Genomic DNA, 18,832 nt, shown 5'->3' with positions numbered 1-18,832 from the left:
ACAACATGCAAAACACACTTTCAGATACAGAACAACAGACCAGGCAGAAGAGTGATCCCCGAGAGAAGAGAAATTGATGAGATAAACCCTACCATAGCCCAAGCATGAAGAGAGCTTCCAGGCCACAGCATAAGGAAGGAAAACCAAACCAGAGCCCATCTGTCCCACTGAGTTGAAGAAATAGACCACAAGGTTTGGGAATGACAAAGTGGCTAGAATTTCCAAGAACAAAACTTAAGAGAGGTGAGCACTATACAGAACACTTCAGATCAGTGAAGAGTGGTTTCAGGGAAGCAGATGTGGTTCAACTACTTGGGTGCCTGCTTACCACATGGGAGGTCCCAGGTTCAGGTCCTGGTGCCTCCTAAAAGAAGACAGGCAGATGCCACCTCCCGCAGCAACAGAATTAGACTGTACCCTCGCTGCAACAAGCTAGCAGATGCTGCAGCCCACAGGGAGCAGATGTGGCTTAGTCCCTTGGGTACTCCCCTCTCATGCTGGAGGTCTCAGATTCAGTTCTGATGCCTCCCAGAGAAGGTGAGCAAACAATGAGCAGGTAGACGAGTGAGGGGGAAGAGGGGAATAAATAAAGAAAAACAAAATAAATTTTTTTTAAATCTTAAAAAAAAAGAAAAGTCGTTTCATTAAGTCTCTGGCTACATACAGGTCTACTTAATCTGTTAATGCATGTGGGAAAACTACCCAAGGCCAGGGAAAGAACCACTGGAAAGATGTAGGCAGAAGAGTCTCCTAAACTCAAACAAGGCTGGGCATAATACATGTTACAATGGGGCATCAATACAGCTCATCCAAGTCTATTCAGTGAGCAGTAGGACCCAGGTAGCTTTAAACAAAAAGGTGTCCTGAATCTAGTCAAACAAACCTTAAAAGCAAATCATAGGCTATGGGGAGCTTCGCAGTCATTTGGCCTGGATCTGAGACCATTAGCAGACCTACCACCTCAAATCCCCATCCCAACGTGGAGACCTTACTCAAGCAGCAGCAGCAGCCTGCAGTGAACAAGAGCATAAACCTACCCTGGGTTGAAAAATACTTGCCACAGGCACTGAATGATCTCATTTCTTATCAGGACATTTTGAGTACCATTCAAAAATTTATCAGTGAAGACCTACTGCCACAGTTGTTTTTCTACAGGCTTCTGGAGACAGGAAAGACATACACCATTCTAGCCTATGCTAATCATCTGTACAAAGACAAAGAATTTGACTCCATGGTCCTGGAGCTGACTGCGTCAGACCACCGAGGAATATTGTTTGAGAACTAATCCTGAGCTTTGCTAGCACAAGGACGATATTTAAGAAAGGCTTTAAACTAGTTATCCTGGATGAAGCCAATGCCAAGACTCAAGATGCCCAGAATGCCTTGAGGAGAGTGATCGAGAAATTTACTGAGAACACCAAATTTTGCCTCATCTGTAACTATCTGCCAAAGATTGCCCCTGCCTTGAAGTCCGGGTATACAAGGTTCCAAACCCCTATCTCCCAAGCTTGTGGGTTATGTCATAGAAGAGAAAGCTGACATGAGTGAATTCGGAATGAAAGTAGTTGTCACTCTTTTCAGTGGAGACATGTGAAGGGAACATTTTTCAGAGCACCAATATGGCTTTTGGGAAGATGACAGAAGTGACCATCTACACCTGCACATGGTACCCATTTAAGTCAGACATTGCCAACATCCTGCACTGGATGTTGAATCAAGACATCATCACAGTCTACAGGAAATTTACGGATTTGAAAACTCTAAAGGGATTGGAATTACATGATATCCTGAGAGAGATAGACTTGTTAGTGCATAGAGGTAACTTTCCATCTTCAGTTCAAATACATTTATTGACCAAAATGGCACATATGGAGTGCAGACCCTCCACTGGCACCAATGAGACAATTCTGCTGAGTTCCCTCATTGCTGCTTTTCAACTTATCAGAGACCTGATTGTCGTAGAGGCCTAGACATCTAGGCCTGTCAGCTACAATTCTGAGAACCCAGTTACAGGATGAACTGCTGTCCTGGGCGTATGTGATGAAGCCACGATCACTCCAGTCTTGGAAAACTCTGATCCAGGCTTGGGTAGGCAGATGCCAAAAATGTACATTTGTGGCAGTTTGGAGCAAAGATGTACAAAATAATTTGAATGTACAACGACTTTATTGCACTGCCATTTGTTTTTCATAGGAAAAAAACAAAACAAAACTTGCCCACCTTAAGGCTTTTACCATTCAGTTGCTAGAATGACAGGAAATTGGCCTCTCTCATTTTGGTTGGGAACATAAGGCCAGTGTTCTTTTACTCAAGGTAAACAGAATCTCTCTGAAATGAAGTTTATAAATATAATCTTTGGCACTGTGTTATTTCTACTTTAAGTAGGTGTTAATAAATTTCTGGCCAACTCTTACTATTATAAAAGAAACTCAATAGCACAGAAAGACTTTAAAATATACCTATTATTAGCTTTAAAAATTGGACTTTTTATTTCTCCTCTTGAAACAGATGCCTCCAGGAGCCTCCTGATTGTGGTATGGATGGTAGAAAAAAATTAATTTTAAACGTAACAGAGCTAGCCTTTAAATTTGCCACTGGAGACCAGTGGTTGCAGAAAGCTCACTTGTTAAATGCAGGGAAGCTATATGAAATTAAGCCTGACTCTGCAACTGCTTGAAAGTACTAGGATTTTTGTAAAAATTTAGGAGTTTGTTTTATAGCAGTTATGCTGCATTTATGTTGGCATTCTTCACAATTAAAAAAAAAAATAGCTTGCTTGTTATAAGCGACTCATTTCCTTAGCCAGTTATGAAGATGCTGACTTACCTTCATTTATATTAAAGCCTTCTCCATCTCTGATATTAAAGGATAAACCTTCCTTAAGAGACTGTTCTTAATAAAGGTCAAATTCTTACACACACACACAGAGTCATAAAAGGATCAAACTAATTCTGATTAAGTTAACTGTATTCCAGAAGAAATCACAAAAATATTTTAAAGAAATTCAAAGAAGTTAGTACTATCAAAGGAAAAATTCAAAATGAATCAAAACGAATTTTAAAATGAGGCATGCAAAAGAAGCAGAACATACAATAAAAGAACAATCTGAAAAAGCTATGAAAGAGAAAGAACTGGCACACAAGGACATGGAAAAAACTAATATAAATATTATATTCCATTTGTTCAAATAGAATCAGGAATCATGAATATTTCTTATAAGAGAAAAGATTTTTAAAAATCAAGTTGACTTCTGAAGAAGAAAATTATAACAAATGAGACAAAAAACACACTAGATGGAATTAACAAATTATATACTATAAAAGGAAAGCTTAGTTAACGTAAAGACATCACAATAGAAACTGCAAAATGAAACATGGACGAAAAAAAGACTGAAAAAAAAAAAATAAATAGAGCCCCAGCGACCTGTGGCACAATATCCAGAGGTCCAATATATGCTTATTCAGAGTGCAAGAATAAAACAGGGTGGAACGTTAAAAAACAAAAACAAAAAACCCCAGGAAATAATGGCTGAACATTTTCAAAATTTGATGAAAACTGTAAACTTCCAGATCCAAGAGACTCACCAAATCCAAAGCTGAAGAAACATGAAGAAAACCACACAAAGGATATCATTATCAAGTGGCTGAATAACATGAAGAGAAAAATCTTGAAGAACTGATGGGGTAGGAGGTAAGATATGTTACATTAAGAGAAACAAGGGGGAAACGGACTTTGGCCCAGTGGTTAGGGCGTCCGTCTACCATATGGGAGGTCCGCGGTTCAAACCCCGGGTCTCCTTGACCCGTGTGGAGCTGGCCATGCGCAGTGCTGATGCGCGCAAGGAGTGCCGTGCCACGCAAGGGTGTCCCCCGCGTGGGGGAGCCCCACGCGCAAGGAGTGCGCCCATGAGGAAAGCCGCCCAGCGTGAAAAGAAAGAGCAGCCTGCCCAGGAATGGCGCCGCCCACACTTCCCGTGCCGCTGACGACAACAGAAGCGGACAAAGAAACAAGACAACAAGACGCAGCAAACAGACACCAAGAACAGACAACCAGGGGAGGGGGGGAATTAAATTAAAAAAAAAAAAAAAAAAAAAAGAGAAACAAGGGATAGGGTGTCCGCCAACCATATGGGAGGTCCAAGGTTCAAACCCAGGGCCTCCTGACCTGTGTGATGAGCTGGCCCACGTGCAGTGCTGGTGTGTGCAAGGAGTGCTGTGTCACAAAGGGGTGTCCCCCGCATAGGGGAGCCCCATGCACAAGGAGTATACCCCGTAAGGAGAGTTGCCCAGAGAAAAAAGTGCAGCCTGTCCAGGAATAGCACTGCACACACGGAAAGCTGATGCAGCAAGATAATGCAGCAAAAATGAGACACAGATTCCGGGTGCCACTGACAAGAATCCAAGCAGATGCAGAAGAACACACAGTGAATGGACACAGAGAGCAGACAACTGGGGGGGAAGAGGCAGGGAAGGGGAAAGAAATAAATAAAAAATAAATCTTAAAAAAAAAAAAAGAGAGAGAAACAAAGGATAAAACAAAGATAAAAACTTGAAGGAAGGAAAAAAAACTATCAAATTAGAATTCGTCACCTACCAAAAATACTCTTAAAATGGACACAAAATGTAGATATTTTCAGTCAAACAAAAAACAAGAAAATTTATCACAAACAAGAAAATAAATGTTAAAAAAAGTTCTTCATACAGAAGGAAAATGATACCAGATGGAAATCTGGACTTAAATAAAAGATTGAAAAGCACCATAAATTACAAATATGTGAGTAAATATAAAGACTTTTCTCTTCAAAAACATTTTTTTCTTTAAAAGATAATTGACAATTAATACAAAAATAATAATAATGTTATATGGAATTTATAATAATATGTTTAGAAGTAAAATATTGAACACAAAAGCACAAAGTATAAGAGAAGGGAAAAGCTCTTATAACACACATGAAACGGAATATTCTGAACCATTAAGCAAGTCTCAATAAATTTAGAAGAATTAAAATTATATAAAATTTATCTGTACCATAACAGAATTAAACTTAAAGTCCCTAAGAAAAATATCTGGACAATCTCCAAATATCTGAAAATTAAACATTTCTATATAACTGATACTCTAAAGTAAAAAAATATCACAAGGAAAGAGAGAAAATATTTTGAATCAAATGCAAATCAGAAGGTAACATCAGGGGATGAAGTTAAAGCAGCTCATAAAGGGAAAACTGGAGCATTGAATACTAATAATGAAAAAGTCTCAAATCAATAATACAAGCTTTCACTTAAAGAATTTTTTAAAAAGGTCAAATTAGACCCAAACTAGCAAGAAAAGTGGAAATTATACAGATAAAAGAAATCAATAACAGCAAAGAAATATCAATGAAATCAATAGTGGCCTCTAAAAATAAAATTCAGGGAAGTGGATGTGGCTCAAGTGATAGAGCTTCCACCTTGCATATGGGAGGACCTGGGTTCGATCCCTGAGGCCTCCTGGTGAAAAAGAAGAGAAAGTGTGCCCGCTTGGAAAGCCAGTGCCAGGGTGAGTACCCATGTGGTGAGCCAGTGCCCACACGAGTACTGGCACGAGTTGCCACATGGTGAACCAGTGCCCCGCCAAGTGAGCCATGCAGCATGATGATGATGCAACAAAGATAGACAAGGAGAGAGTCAAGGTGAAGCATAGCAGAAACCAGGAATTGAAGTGACGCAAGTGACGGGGAATCTCTCTCCCCATCAAAGGTCCCCAGGATCAAATCCCGGTGAATCCTAGAGGAGAGAAAATGAGAAAAGAAGACAACACAGACAGCAAAAACAGCAGGGCAGGAGGAAGGGAAGGGGGGAAAATAAATAAATTTTTAAAAATAAAATAAAATGAAATTCAATGAGAAACATCTAAACCAACTGATGAGGAAAAGAAGACAAATTACCACTGTCGGTTATGAAAGAGGAGCCCTTACTATATATCATACAGATTAAAAGCTTAATAAGGGAAGCTGATGTGGCTCAAATGATAGGGCTTCCGCCTATCATATGGGAGGACCCAGGTTCAATCCTTGGAGCCTCCTGGTGAAAAAGAAAAAGAGGAAGTGCACCTGCATGACGATCCAGTGCCCATGCGGCAAGCAAAGTGTCCATGTGGGAAGATGAGTGCCCACAAAACAAGCCAAGTGCCTGCATTGGTGCCTGCGCGGTGCTGAGTGCCTGTGCGGTAAGCCAAGTGCCTATGCAAATGCCCACGTGGCAAGTCGAGTGCCCACACAAGTGCCTGTGTGGCAAGCCAAACACCTCTGAGGAGCGCCTAGTATTCATGTGGTGAGCCAGTGCCCACATGAGTCACGCAGCAAGATGATGACACGACAAAAGAGAGACAAAGGGGAGAGTCAAGGTGAAGCACAGCAGAAACCAGGAACTGAGGTGGCACAGGAGACAGGGAACTTCTCTCCACATCAGTGGTCCCCAGGATCAAATTCCAGTGATTCCTAGAGTAGAAAAAAGGAGAAGACAAAAAAAGAGAGAAATAGATACAGATGATCACAGAGAGAATGGACAGAGACAGCAAAAACAGCAGGGCAGGGAGAGGGGGAGGAGAAGGGGAGGGGGAGGGGGGAACCTTAATAAGGGAATGTTGTGAACAAATTCATGACAAAAATCTGACAACAAAACGGATAAACTTGTTGAAAGACAAACTACCAAATCTCACTCAAGAATAAAGATTTTGAATTCACACTTAAAACCTGCCAAACCAAGAAAACTCCAGGTTTGGATGGTTGTCAATAATGAATTTGACACAATTCCCCAAAAAAGCTTAAAAAAAGTAGAAGAAAAAGAAGCATGTCCCCTACTATTATATGAGATCTGACACCAAAACTGGAGAAAAACATTAGAAGAAAAGAATGCTCCAGTCAAAATCATATGAGGTCTGATACCAAAACTAGGCAGACATTAGAAGAAAAGAATGCTACAGTCGAAATCCATCATGAACATAGACACAAAAATTCTTTTTAAAATTTTAAGTAAACTGATTCTAGAAATGCATAAAATTGGTAACATATCAGGAACAAGTTCAGGTTATCAAAGGAATTCAAGGGTGCTTTAATCAGTGCATTTCACCACTTTAACCATGACCTAAATGATATTTACAAAACCCTTACAAAGAAAAAACATATGATCATCACATCAGACTCCGAAAAGCAAGTAAAAAATTCAAAAGCTATTCCTGATAAGAATTCTCAACAAAGTAGAAATAGAAAGGAACCAGCTCATAGATGTTTCAAGAACATCTATGAAAACTCTACAACTAATAACTGAAGTATTGGTAAAACGCAATCCTTTTCATCTAAGATCAGAAAGAAAACAAGAATGTATGATCTTGCTCTCTTGAGGAACAGAAAAAGAAGCTGTTTGTCACATTAATGGCACAGCACTATTGAAGGTCTATATTCCATATTCCTGTGCTGAGGTCCCTAGAGCCACTTCGAATTCAACACTCTCTTTGCTATGTCTGAGACCTGGTCCTGTATTACTTTGGGTTTCCTATGAGATAATTCCCCTCATTGCTTCACTTGTATCTAATCTAGCTTTACACATGCTTAATTAAAATTCACCTCCAACTCTCAAGAATAAAAAGAACATTTTACTCGGCTAAAGACTGCCACAGCAATATACCAGAAATGGGTTGGCTTTTACAGTGGGGATTTATTAACTTAAAAATTACCTTACATGCTGCAGGGACAATTACCGGACATTGTAGATTCTCCTATGGCCCACTGGATGGAACGTGGGAGAGTATGGGCTATGATGTGGACCACTGACCATGAGGTGCAGCGATGCCCCGAGATGTACTCACCAAATGCAATGGATGTATCATGATGATGGGGGAGAGTGTTGCTGTGGGGGGAGTGGTGGGGTGGGGGCGGTGGGGGTGAATGGGGACCTCATATTTTTTGAATGTAATATTTTTAAAAATTGAATAAAAAAAAAAATTACCTTACAGGTCTGTGGCTGAGAAAAATGTCCAAATCCAGGTATCTGGCAATGTGCTCTCCCTGAAGACCAGCTGCTGGCAATCCTTGACTCCTGACATACGGCAAAGCAGAATGGCAGCATCTGCTGTCTCTCCCTTCTCCTCTGGGTCTTGTTGCTTTCAGTTTCTGGATTCCTTTGGCCTTTTCTCTGTTTGGGGCTTTCTTTCTCTCAGGTTCCATTGATTTCTGTTTCTAGCTTCCAGGGCTTTGTCTCTCAGCTTCTGGGAATTTTTCTCTCTGAGTTCCTGTGGATTTTCTCTGTATCTCTCTTCTTATTCATCCCATTTAAAAAGGACTCTAGTAAGAGGATTAAGACCCACCCCTGGTCATGCCCTACTGAAATAACATAAACCAAAAGAAGGTCTCACCTACAACAGGTTTACACCTATAGGAACGGATTCTTTCTAAGGACATGATCTTTTCTGGCATCCACAAACGCTTCAAAGTACTGCAGATGCATTCACCACTTCTACTCAACATTTTAGAGGTCCTGAACAGTACAATAAGTACAATAAGGCAGAAAAGAAAATAAATGGCATACAGTTTTAAAACGAAGAAAAAACCCTTTATTTGCATGATAGTTGATGTAGAAAATTCTAAAGAATCTGCAAAAAAGCTTCCAGAATTAACAATTGGGTTTAGCAAGGTTGAAGGATAAAAGATAAGTGTATTAATCAGCCAAAGGGGTGCTGAAATGCAAAATACCAGAAATTCATTGGTTTTCATAAAGGGTATTTATTTGGAGTAGGAGCTTACAAATATCAGGCCATAAGCATAAGTTACTCCCTTCACCAAAGTCTATTTTCACATGTTGGAGCAAGATGGCTGCCAACATCTGTGAGGGTTCAGGCTTCCTGGGTTCCTCTCTTGCAGGGTCTTGCTTCTCTCTGGGTTCAGGGTTCCTCTCTTCCCAGGGTTTCCTTCTTCTTGGCTCAGGTCCTCTCTTCCTGCGGCTTGCTTCTGTTTCCTCTGTGAGCTTACTTCCCGGGGCTCCAGCTTAAGGCTTCAGCATCAAACTCCAACATCAAGACTCCAACATCAAAAACCCTCAGCTCTGTCCTTTGCCATGCCTTTTATCTGTGAGTCCCCACCCACCAAGGGAATGACATGGCCCAATCAAAGTCCTAATCATAATTTAATCATGCCCAGGACAGACCAGATTACCAACATAATCCAACATCTATTTCTGGAATTCATATCCATATCAAACTGCTACAGTAAGTAAAGAAAATTCAGATTTAAGTCCATACACTATCAATTAAAAATTGGAAATCAGATTAGAAAATAACCTTATAACATCATAAAATGTGAAATACTTAGAATAAGTTTACCAATAAATGTTTAAGACATGTACACTGAAAACCTCACAAAAATGTTGCTAGAAGTTAAAGAAAACCTAAATAAATGTGGAGATATACCATGTCAATGGATCAGAAAATTCATTATCATTAAGACAGCAATTCTTCCAAAATTAATGTAGAGATTCAGTATAAATCCATTCAAAATCCAAGCAGGCTTTTTATAATTTTTTTCCATAGAAATTTAATTAGATGATTCCAAAATGTATAGGAAATGCAAAGACACAGCCATAATGATTTTGAAAAAGAACACAATTGGAGGAATCACTCTACCCAATTTTAAGCCTAAATACAGCTACATAAACTATAATATAAACTATAATCCACGTTTAGTGGCAACATTTTACTATATGTTCATCAATTGTAACAAATGTACCACACTAATGAAGAATGCTGTTAATGTGGGAAATAGATGGGAATCTCCTATATTTTTTATGTAACATTTATGTAATCTAAAGTTTTTTAAAAATAAATAAGAAAAAAAAGCAAAGCAAAACAAAACAAAACTATAGCTACACTATCAAGAAGGTATGGAGGGAAGCAGATTTGCCTCAACAGAGCGTCTGCCTACCATATGGGAGGTTCCTAGATCAAACCCAGGGCCTCCTGACCCTTGTGGTGAGCTGGCCCACATGCAGTGCTATTGCATGCAAGAAGTGCCCTGGTATGCAGGGGTGTCCCCTGCGTAGGAGAGCCCCACGCACAAAGAGTGTGTCCCATAAGGAGAGCCGCCCTGCGTGAAGAAAGCATAGCATGCCAGGTGTGGCGCTGCACACACAGAGAGCTGACGCAACAAAAAGAGACACAAGATTCCCAGTGCCACTGCCAAGAATCCAAGCAGACACAGAAGAACACACTGTGAATGGACACAGAGAGCAGACAACGGGGTAGGGGGTGAGAAATAAAATTTAATTTAATTTAAAAAAAAGGGTGTATGGGGAAGCAGACTTGGCTGGTTAGGGCGTCTGTCTACCACATGGGAGGTCCGCGGTTCAAACCCCGGGCCTCCTTGACCCGTATGGACCTGGCCCATGCACAGTGCTGATGTGCTCAAGGAGTACTGTGCCACACAGGGGTGTCCCCTGCGTAGCGGAGCCCCACTCGCAAGGAGTATGCCCGGTAAGGAGAGCCGCCCAGAGCGAAAGAAAGTGCAGCCTGCCCAGGAATGGCGCCGCCCACACGTAGAGCTGACACAAGATGATGCCAACAAAAAGAAACACAGATTCCCATGCTGCTGACAACAACAGAAGCGGACAGAGAAGAACACGGAGCAAATAGACAGAACAGACAACCGGGGTGGGGGTGGGGGGAGAGAAATAAATAAATCTTTTTTAAAAAATCTAAATGTAAAACCAAATATTATAAAACTTCTGGAAGAAAAAAGATAAGAAAATCTTTGTGATCTTGGGTTAAGGCAATGATTTCTTAGATGAGATACAAAAAGCATGTACCATAAATGGAAAAACTAATTAGTTATCAAAAACGAAAACTTCTGCCCTTTGAAAGACAAATGTTAAGAAAATGAAAATATAAGCCACAGATTGGGAGAAATCCTTGCAAAACACATATGTGATAAAGTATTCAGAATATAAAAAGAATACTTACAAACTCAATAATAAAATGACAATCAATCCAGTTTTTAAAAAATGGGTAAAAGATTTGAGCAGAAACTGAACCAAAGAATATATACAGGGAAGCGGCTGTGGCTCAATCAGTTGGACTCCCATCTACCATATGGGAGGTCCTGAGTTCGCGTCTGTAGGCCTCCCTGTGAAGGCAAAGCTGGCCCATGTGCCACAGAAAGCTGACAGAGCAAGATGATGCAATGAAAGGAAGACAAGCAGAAACAGAAAAGCATGCAGTGAATGGACACAGAGAACAGACAGCAAAAACAAGCTGCAAAGGGGGAGGGTGTGTGTGTGTAAATAAATATTTCTTTTTAAAAAAAAAAGAATATATACAAATGTCAAATAAGTCCATGAAAAAGAGGTCAGCATCATTAATTATTGGGAAAATGCAAACAAAAAGAAGAAATAACAGTGCTTAAAGAAAGAAATTTAGTTAAACGTCTTCTGCAACTACTTCATACTGTCACTGGGATGCTGTACCTGCCAATCATGGGAGTGGAATTCTCTGGCTACTAAATCTAAAGATCCCAAGGGAGGATCAGCTGGGAGGTTTTCTGTGGGAATTAGAGAAAATCCTTGCATGACCATCACCTTAAAGTGAAGCTCCTGAAGTCTGGAAGATACAAATTTAATTTGCAGGTTTAATAAGCAGGGCCCAAACATCAAGAGTGGAATGACCAGGGAAACGGACTTTGGCCCAGTGGTTAGGGCGTCCGTCTACCATACGGGAGGTCCATACGGGAGGTCCGTGGTTCAAACCCCGGGCCTCCTTGACCCGTGTGGAGCTGGCCATGCGCAGTGCTGATGCGCGCAAGGAGTGCCCTGCCACGCAAGGGTGTCCCCCGCGTGGAGGAGCCCCACGCGCAAGGAGTGCGCCCGTGAGGAGAGCCGCCCAGCGTGAAAAGAAAGAGCAGCCTGCCCAGGAATGGCGCCACCCACACTTCCCGTGCCGCTGACAACAACAGAAGCGGACAAAGAAACAAGATGCAGCAAATAGACACCAAGAACAGACAACCAGGGGAGGGGGGGAAATTAAATAAATAAATAAATCTTTAAAAAAAAAAAAAAAAAAAAGAGTGGAATGACCAGAACTAATGGTTCAAAGAAGTGAAGGAATCAAATGAGGGAGGAAAGAATGGATTTTATGGCCTCCCGGATGAATGAGGAATCAAATCAAACCCTAGATTATTGGTAATTTGTCTGGCTGTTTCTATACCACCAGTAGCAATGACAGCAAACTCATTTATGTAAAACCCTTTAATCATCACATATAACAAATAAATGAAATATTTACCAGCGGGAATTTCTGCACTATGTGGGAAACTGGACTTTCAACTCTAAATTATATAACTCCATACACAGGTTTCTTTAGTTAGTACCTGAGCACACTACTTCCTCTCTATAAAAAGAAAATGGCACTAGGAAAACATGTGCTACTAAGTTGTGTTTTATACCATGGGGTAATGGTATCATAACTCTGCTTAAAGGCTGTATTTCCAAAATCATCCATACAATCACTTTCATTGAACAAGACCTTTACCTCTTATCTGATGACTGTGCTTTTATAAGAGATGAAAACTTCCTACCTACACATCAAACATTTGAAGTATCAGCAATGTAGGCACTATCTTGTCTTGTCACCCACTCCTGTCAAATATACCAACATTCAATTCATTTAGACTAAACTGATATAGTTACCAAAAAAAATGTTTTTATTATAGTAATATTAATAATGACTATATTAAGCACTTAGTAATCCCTAAGTGCTTTATATCAAGTTTTAACAATTATTCAACACATGTACTATTATTCTCATTATACAAGTGAGGAAATCTAGGCTTAGATATTTTAGGTAACTTGACCATTGTCAAACAGCAAAATTCAAAGTCTGCATAACTGGAAAACCATGCTCAGCTCCATGTATTATTTTCTATAAAGAGAAACTAACTGGATTATTTAATTTAATCCTCCCTAAATTGCTGTGAAAAAAAGTACTATTAGCCCTATTTTACAAATGAGGAAACTAAATGTCAGCAAGGTTAAATGGCTAGTCCAAGGTCACAGAGTCCAAAGCAGTAGATCTGGGCCTAAAACAGGACCCACCTGATTCCAAAGTTCATGATTTGCTTATAATACCGTAGTGACCTTCCCAGGCATTCCCTGTGATTTACTGGAGTTCAACACAAGCAAAGACTATATGAAGAATATTTCACATTCTTTAAAATAAACTGCAACTGAAATAACTATCTGTGAATTACATTATTCAGTGTTTCTTCACAAGAGTTCAAAAGACAAATTTTCTCTTAAGAGTTCAGTGCCCAAAGAAATTACCTTCCTCAAAAGAAATCATAGTCAAACATTTGATCACTTGTGCTAAAACACTATAATGAAGAGAAACATCGATGCATATATTCTCTACTCTAAAATTTATAGCTGTAATACAATGTATGTAAAAATATGATAAATGGTAAAAACTAATGTGTTTCTTTGTCATTAAGCAACAAAAACCATATAACACATTATATGTCTCTTTGCTTTGGCTACCAAAGTTCAGATAAATTTAACATTTAAGTAATCCCTTCACCTCAGGTGTCTAAAAGAGGGAACTTTATCTGATTTTTTACTCTCTGACATTATTTTTAAATGTCTTATTGACTATACATTCTATGACAATCTATCTAAAATCTTTTTGTGAAAGCAGATGGAGTAAGTAATATAATCAAACAAGCAAACAAGGTCTGGATTACTAATACAAATTAAATCCAAATAATGCAAATTTTTTCTGATCTAACTTTCTCTTTACACAGTATACCAGAGATATTCTACATTGACTGGATCCAATATGTTAAAAGTACTCTAAAAACTTGAATTCTAGAAATACTTGTAAATGGAAGCCCTATTACTACTCTTTTCCATAGACACTATACAAAGTCTTTAAACCACACTGGATTTATATCTAGAATGGGACAAATTGGGAAAATGACAAGTGAAATGGGGTATGGCTGGGTAAATGGTGTTTTCAAGGGTCAATGTAATGCAAATAAAGTGAGTTTTGTATAGCTTCTTTGTTTCTATAGCTTTGGGGGGAGGTGGTGAAGAACACCAGCCTAACAAAAGTGGGGGCTTAGAAGCAGTACCATTACCTTGCCCTTTTCACATCTTGTTCATGGTTATTTGCTAGTGCCTCTGCAATGATATCTGCCAAATCTTCTAAGTGCCCTACAATGTACATCATTGACCCTGTGATTTAAGCATATTCAACTTTTTTAAGTAATGCTCGACCACTTGATTCTCTAGTCAGTTTTGGCTCCCCTTCCACCCATTCAAATCTTCTAGCCAAAAAGTGACCTTGTTATCTCAAAAGTTGTATATTTGATGAACATAAATAAAATAGCACTGAAAGACTTTAAAATATACCTATTATTAGCTTTCCTCTTTAATAAAGGTTTAATATTTGTGTTTGCTTATTTGTTTTCTACTGGCAATACAAGAGATCCTTAGTCATTCAAGTGGATCTGCTCTCTAAGGAAATCCAGAATATTATAATGTGCTGATAATAAAGGGAGAAAGGAAGGAGGAGGTGGGAGAGCACATACACATAATTGCTTTTGTCCCTTTTTCTCTTTGCTCCTGTTCCTCCCAGTTCAAGTCAAGGAATGACTAGGAAGCCACCATGGTACAAAAATAATACAGTGCTATAAAAAGAACAATGGATAGAGATGTCCCTTTTCCATCACAAACTGTAAGACCTGAACTTGTCAATATCTCTAGATCAGTTTTTCACCTATAAAATAAACGAGATCATCACTAATATCTCCTCCAGTTAAAAAAAGAATGCAATGATACCCTTGTCCCCCCAAACCCCTTTCTATTCATTAGAGATTGCCCTCTTCCCTCCTCTACCCAAATAAAATTAAAAGTCCTATTTGCAATCTGTTTAAGAATAATTCACGTAAGGTCTGAATGAGACTTAATATCACAGGATATTTGCATTATTAAACAAACCAGTTAAACTATATGCATTTTAATTAATAGAACTTGATGGTAGGTATGAGTTAGAATGGAAGGGAAGAAGCAATTATATATCTTTAAGCAGAAGGCTTTCCAATTGTCCAGCACCTCTCTAACCTACTTCTCTTATCTTCCTGTTCCTCAATTTCACTTCCAATTCCATTTTCAGCCAAGCATATTTTACAAAGAGCAATAAACATTCTCCAATATCTTATTCAGGGAAGTGGATGTGGCTCAAGTGACCAGCCTCCTGCCTACCACAGGAGATCCAAGAAGGAAAACATAATGAGAGGGGAGCAGCTGTGGCTCAATCAGTTGGGCTCCCATCTACCATATGGGAGGCCCTGGGTTTGCATCCAGGTAGTTGTGAAGGCAGGCTGGCCCGCAAGTGCCACGGAGTGCCGTCCAGCCCGCGAGCACTGTGGAGAGCCGACTCAGCAGGGTAACAAAAAAAAAAATGGAAAACAAGCAAAAATGCAGAAGAATGCACAGCAAATGGACAGAGAGAGCAGACAACAAGCAAGCCACAAGGGGGGGAGGGAAATAGGTAAATCAAAATAAATACCAACATAGAAGAACGCACAGCGAATGGGCACAGAAAGAATGAAAAGCCAAAGAGGGAAGATGTCTTACTTCATTCTGTAAGGCCAGTATCACCCTAATACCCAAGCCAGATAAAGACACAGCACATTACAATCCACCTTTACTAAGTGGGATTTATCCCAAGAATTCAAGGTTGTTCAACACAAGAAATTCAACCACTGGAATAGAATATATGAAGAGAATAAAGGAAAAAATATCTTATTCAAATCATTATCTCCTCCTTTTGAATTGGCTCCTGCTCCTACCCTCACCCTTAAGCTTCTCAGAGGTAAGATACAGTTTTTTGCAGGACTCATTATGTAGCTGTACACTAGCCATACTTTCCTTACCTTAATACACACAAAAATTAGTGGAAGAGTAACAGAAAGAGGAAGCACATGGTGTGGGGAACAGAAATGATGGAGAACAGCTGAGATTACTGCTTTTAAAGATTTTTACCATGGAGAAGGAATATGTGGAAAAGTACAAAAAGTAAGAAATGAAGATGGAAAGCATGAAGTTAATTCTAATTAAAGCAATAGAGAATATGGAAATGAATTACAAAATGAGGCCTGGATAGAACTGGGCACTATTATGTTTTGTTTTGTTTAAGATAAATAAGTGAAGAATGGAAAAGGCAGTAGAGCTGAAAGATAACAAAACAGAAGTGGAAATGGAAAAAACGGAAGGGAAAAAAAGAGAAGAATGATGAAGCCCTGGCCCTTGGGCATACAAAACCTACCTGGACATCCAGGACCACAAAAGAAAGGTGATAAGTCAGTAGGGCCTGAGCAATTTGATGGATAGCCTGGACATAAGTATCAGACTGCTCAGCATGACATGAGGTGTAGTCACCCCAGCCTGAGGCATCTGAGCAGCCCCCAAAACACTCAGCTCTGAAGAGCCACCAAGGAATGCTAAACAGCTCTTAGTCCTACCCTGAAGACATCCCCAAAAGGAAACACACTGATAGGAACACAAGTTGACTACATTCAGTCAGTGCCAAAAGAGGAGCTCAGTCTCACTATCAAGTTCAAGTCCATCAGGGTTCAGGTAAAGGACAACTGGCAAAACAATGCCCCCTCCCACAGCATATGCTCCCGAAAGGACACCAACTTAGACACCCAGGAACGCCAATGACTCAAGCTGTAAATCCAGAGAGGAGCTTCCCAAATTGTATTCCATACCCCAACTCCATCAGCATTGACACTGGCCCTGCAGGCCCTCAAGAACGCCCAGACCAAGTGCAACCTCTCCTGTAGAGACAAAAGGGACCCTGTCCTAGAGGTTTCCTGGCTGCCTCCAGTGGACAATGGCTCCTGACCTCCTCCAGCTCCCCTGCAGAGCTACACAGCCAGGGGCCTGCTGCTGAGATGGCTACTGGTTCCTGAAGCTACTTCAGGTGAAGTCAGAGTACTGGACAGTTGGAGCTGCCAGATGGACAAGGAGACTGAAGAGAATGACCTCTCTGAAAAAGTCTTAGGAAAAGTCCTCAGAGCTGTGGACAATGCCCAGCTACTATGTTCCAGAAAGTCCAGCAGAACCCTGACGCCAACCCATGCCCAACAGCTGAGGACCTGGCAGGGTTCTAGAACCTGCTACAGCTGTTCATCAAATACATCAACATGAAGTTCAATGAACAACTCTACCACCTCAAAGCTAAAAGCTGGCGGCTGAGAGAGACTCCTGGCAGTGAAGCAGGCAGTTTCTGTGCAGCAGAACTCAGCTACAGAGAGCACAAACAGAATGACGATGTACATTCCCTCAAGGGCCAGACCTGGACTATGAGATTATGAAGGAAAAAGGAAAGATTCTCTAAGTCATTAAAACACACACAAACTTTAAAAATTAAAATTAAAAAAAGTTTAATAATTGTGCAAGAATAACCAGAAATAGCAACTATGTCACCAGAGGAAACAGAGAGATTGAGAAGTGAAGAATTTTCTTGTCACTTTTTTATTATTATCAAAATAATGAAAATGCTCTAAAAAAAGATGGGCAGAAAGATAATCAGAAAAACAAAAACAAAAAAAACATGAAAAAGACTAAGAATGGAAAGCTAAAAATAAAAGAAGGTAAAATTCAGTCAGGGATAGAACATAAAGGATTTGATAATACTGGTGTACAAATGGGAGGGCAGCAGAGTGAGATTTTTTAAAGAAAGAAAGAAAGAAAAAGAAAACAGTAGAAACCAAGAATAAGAGAACAGCAAAGACAAGAATGAGACATAAATCAGAGCCAGCTGAGTTACAAACCAGCAGCATGTGTCTTTTTGTTTGTTCTTTTAAACAGCAACACAAGTGGCTAGAGATCATGATAAAGAATAGCACCATCTGGGGCATGTTTTTATTAGTCTTTTAATGTACTGCATGGAACAGAACCCCAAAAAGAAATGTGGGTGGGGGGTGAGGGTGAGGCAGATGTGACAGAAACAGGAAGCAAAAGAGAATGTGCTCAGTGGGTAGACAGCTAAAGGACACAGGTGGTAACCAGGAAGTTTCAAATTAGTAGGCAAAAGAATTTCATAAAGCAAGGAAAATAGGCAAACAAACCAGGGTTCAGTCATCAATTCATTCAATATAAAAAAAACTTTTTATTGAATATAGGTCTTTTGATGCCTTCACCCAACAGTCTATCCTATCTGACCCCAAACCTCAGGTTTCACTCTAGTTTTTCCTATTAATTTTTCAATTTTTAAAATCTCCTCTCCATCATCCCTCTGAGATACTGTGCTAGTAGGCACAGCAGGATAGAGAAGATTTGAGTAAGCTGGCTCTTCCATCAGGAGCTCCCAACTGAACAAAGGAAGCAAACACAAATTATTTAAAATATGCTTTCTGTGAGTACCCCAATTGGAAGTAATCTTCCTGCAACTGAATTTGTTCTCTCACATAGCACCTAACACTTTCCATCTTGTATTATACTCATCCCTATTAGACTATAAATTCTTTAAGAAGCAGGACTTTTTTTTCTGACAAGTTTATGTATTCAACACAATCTAGCACAATGTTTTCCATATAATATGTTCTTAATAAAGGCTATGAAAGGGTAAAAAACCACTGTGATGTCTTAAATAACTGGGAGTGGGGGCTGCACGGAAAAGACAAGATTGGGCAAAATCTTAAGGGATAAGAAAGACTAAAATGAACAGAAATGGGGGTACTCCAGGGCAAAAAAAAAAAAGGTGGGGGGCATAAAGTAGATTCAGGGGAAGGAATAAAAATAGCAAG

At 39.8% G+C, this 18,832-nt stretch overlaps 1 protein-coding gene and 2 pseudogenes across 4 annotated transcripts in view; 2 read left to right on the top strand and 1 right to left on the bottom strand.

The window, feature by feature from the left end:
* Nucleotides 1–18,832, bottom strand: part of ZCCHC7 (zinc finger CCHC-type containing 7) — a 258,322-nt gene that overhangs the window by 158,103 nt on the left and 81,387 nt on the right. The window lies entirely within an intron of this gene.
* Nucleotides 1,232–1,970, top strand: LOC139439407 (replication factor C subunit 5 pseudogene; annotated as a pseudogene).
* On the top strand, nucleotides 8,556–17,398 carry LOC139439456 (disks large-associated protein 4 pseudogene; annotated as a pseudogene).

This window comes from Dasypus novemcinctus, chromosome 8, assembly GCF_030445035.2.
Source record: "Dasypus novemcinctus isolate mDasNov1 chromosome 8, mDasNov1.1.hap2, whole genome shotgun sequence".
NCBI lineage: Eukaryota > Metazoa > Chordata > Mammalia > Cingulata > Dasypodidae > Dasypus > Dasypus novemcinctus.
Note: the sequence above shows the minus strand (reverse complement) of the source record. Positions and strands in the feature narration are given on the sequence as shown.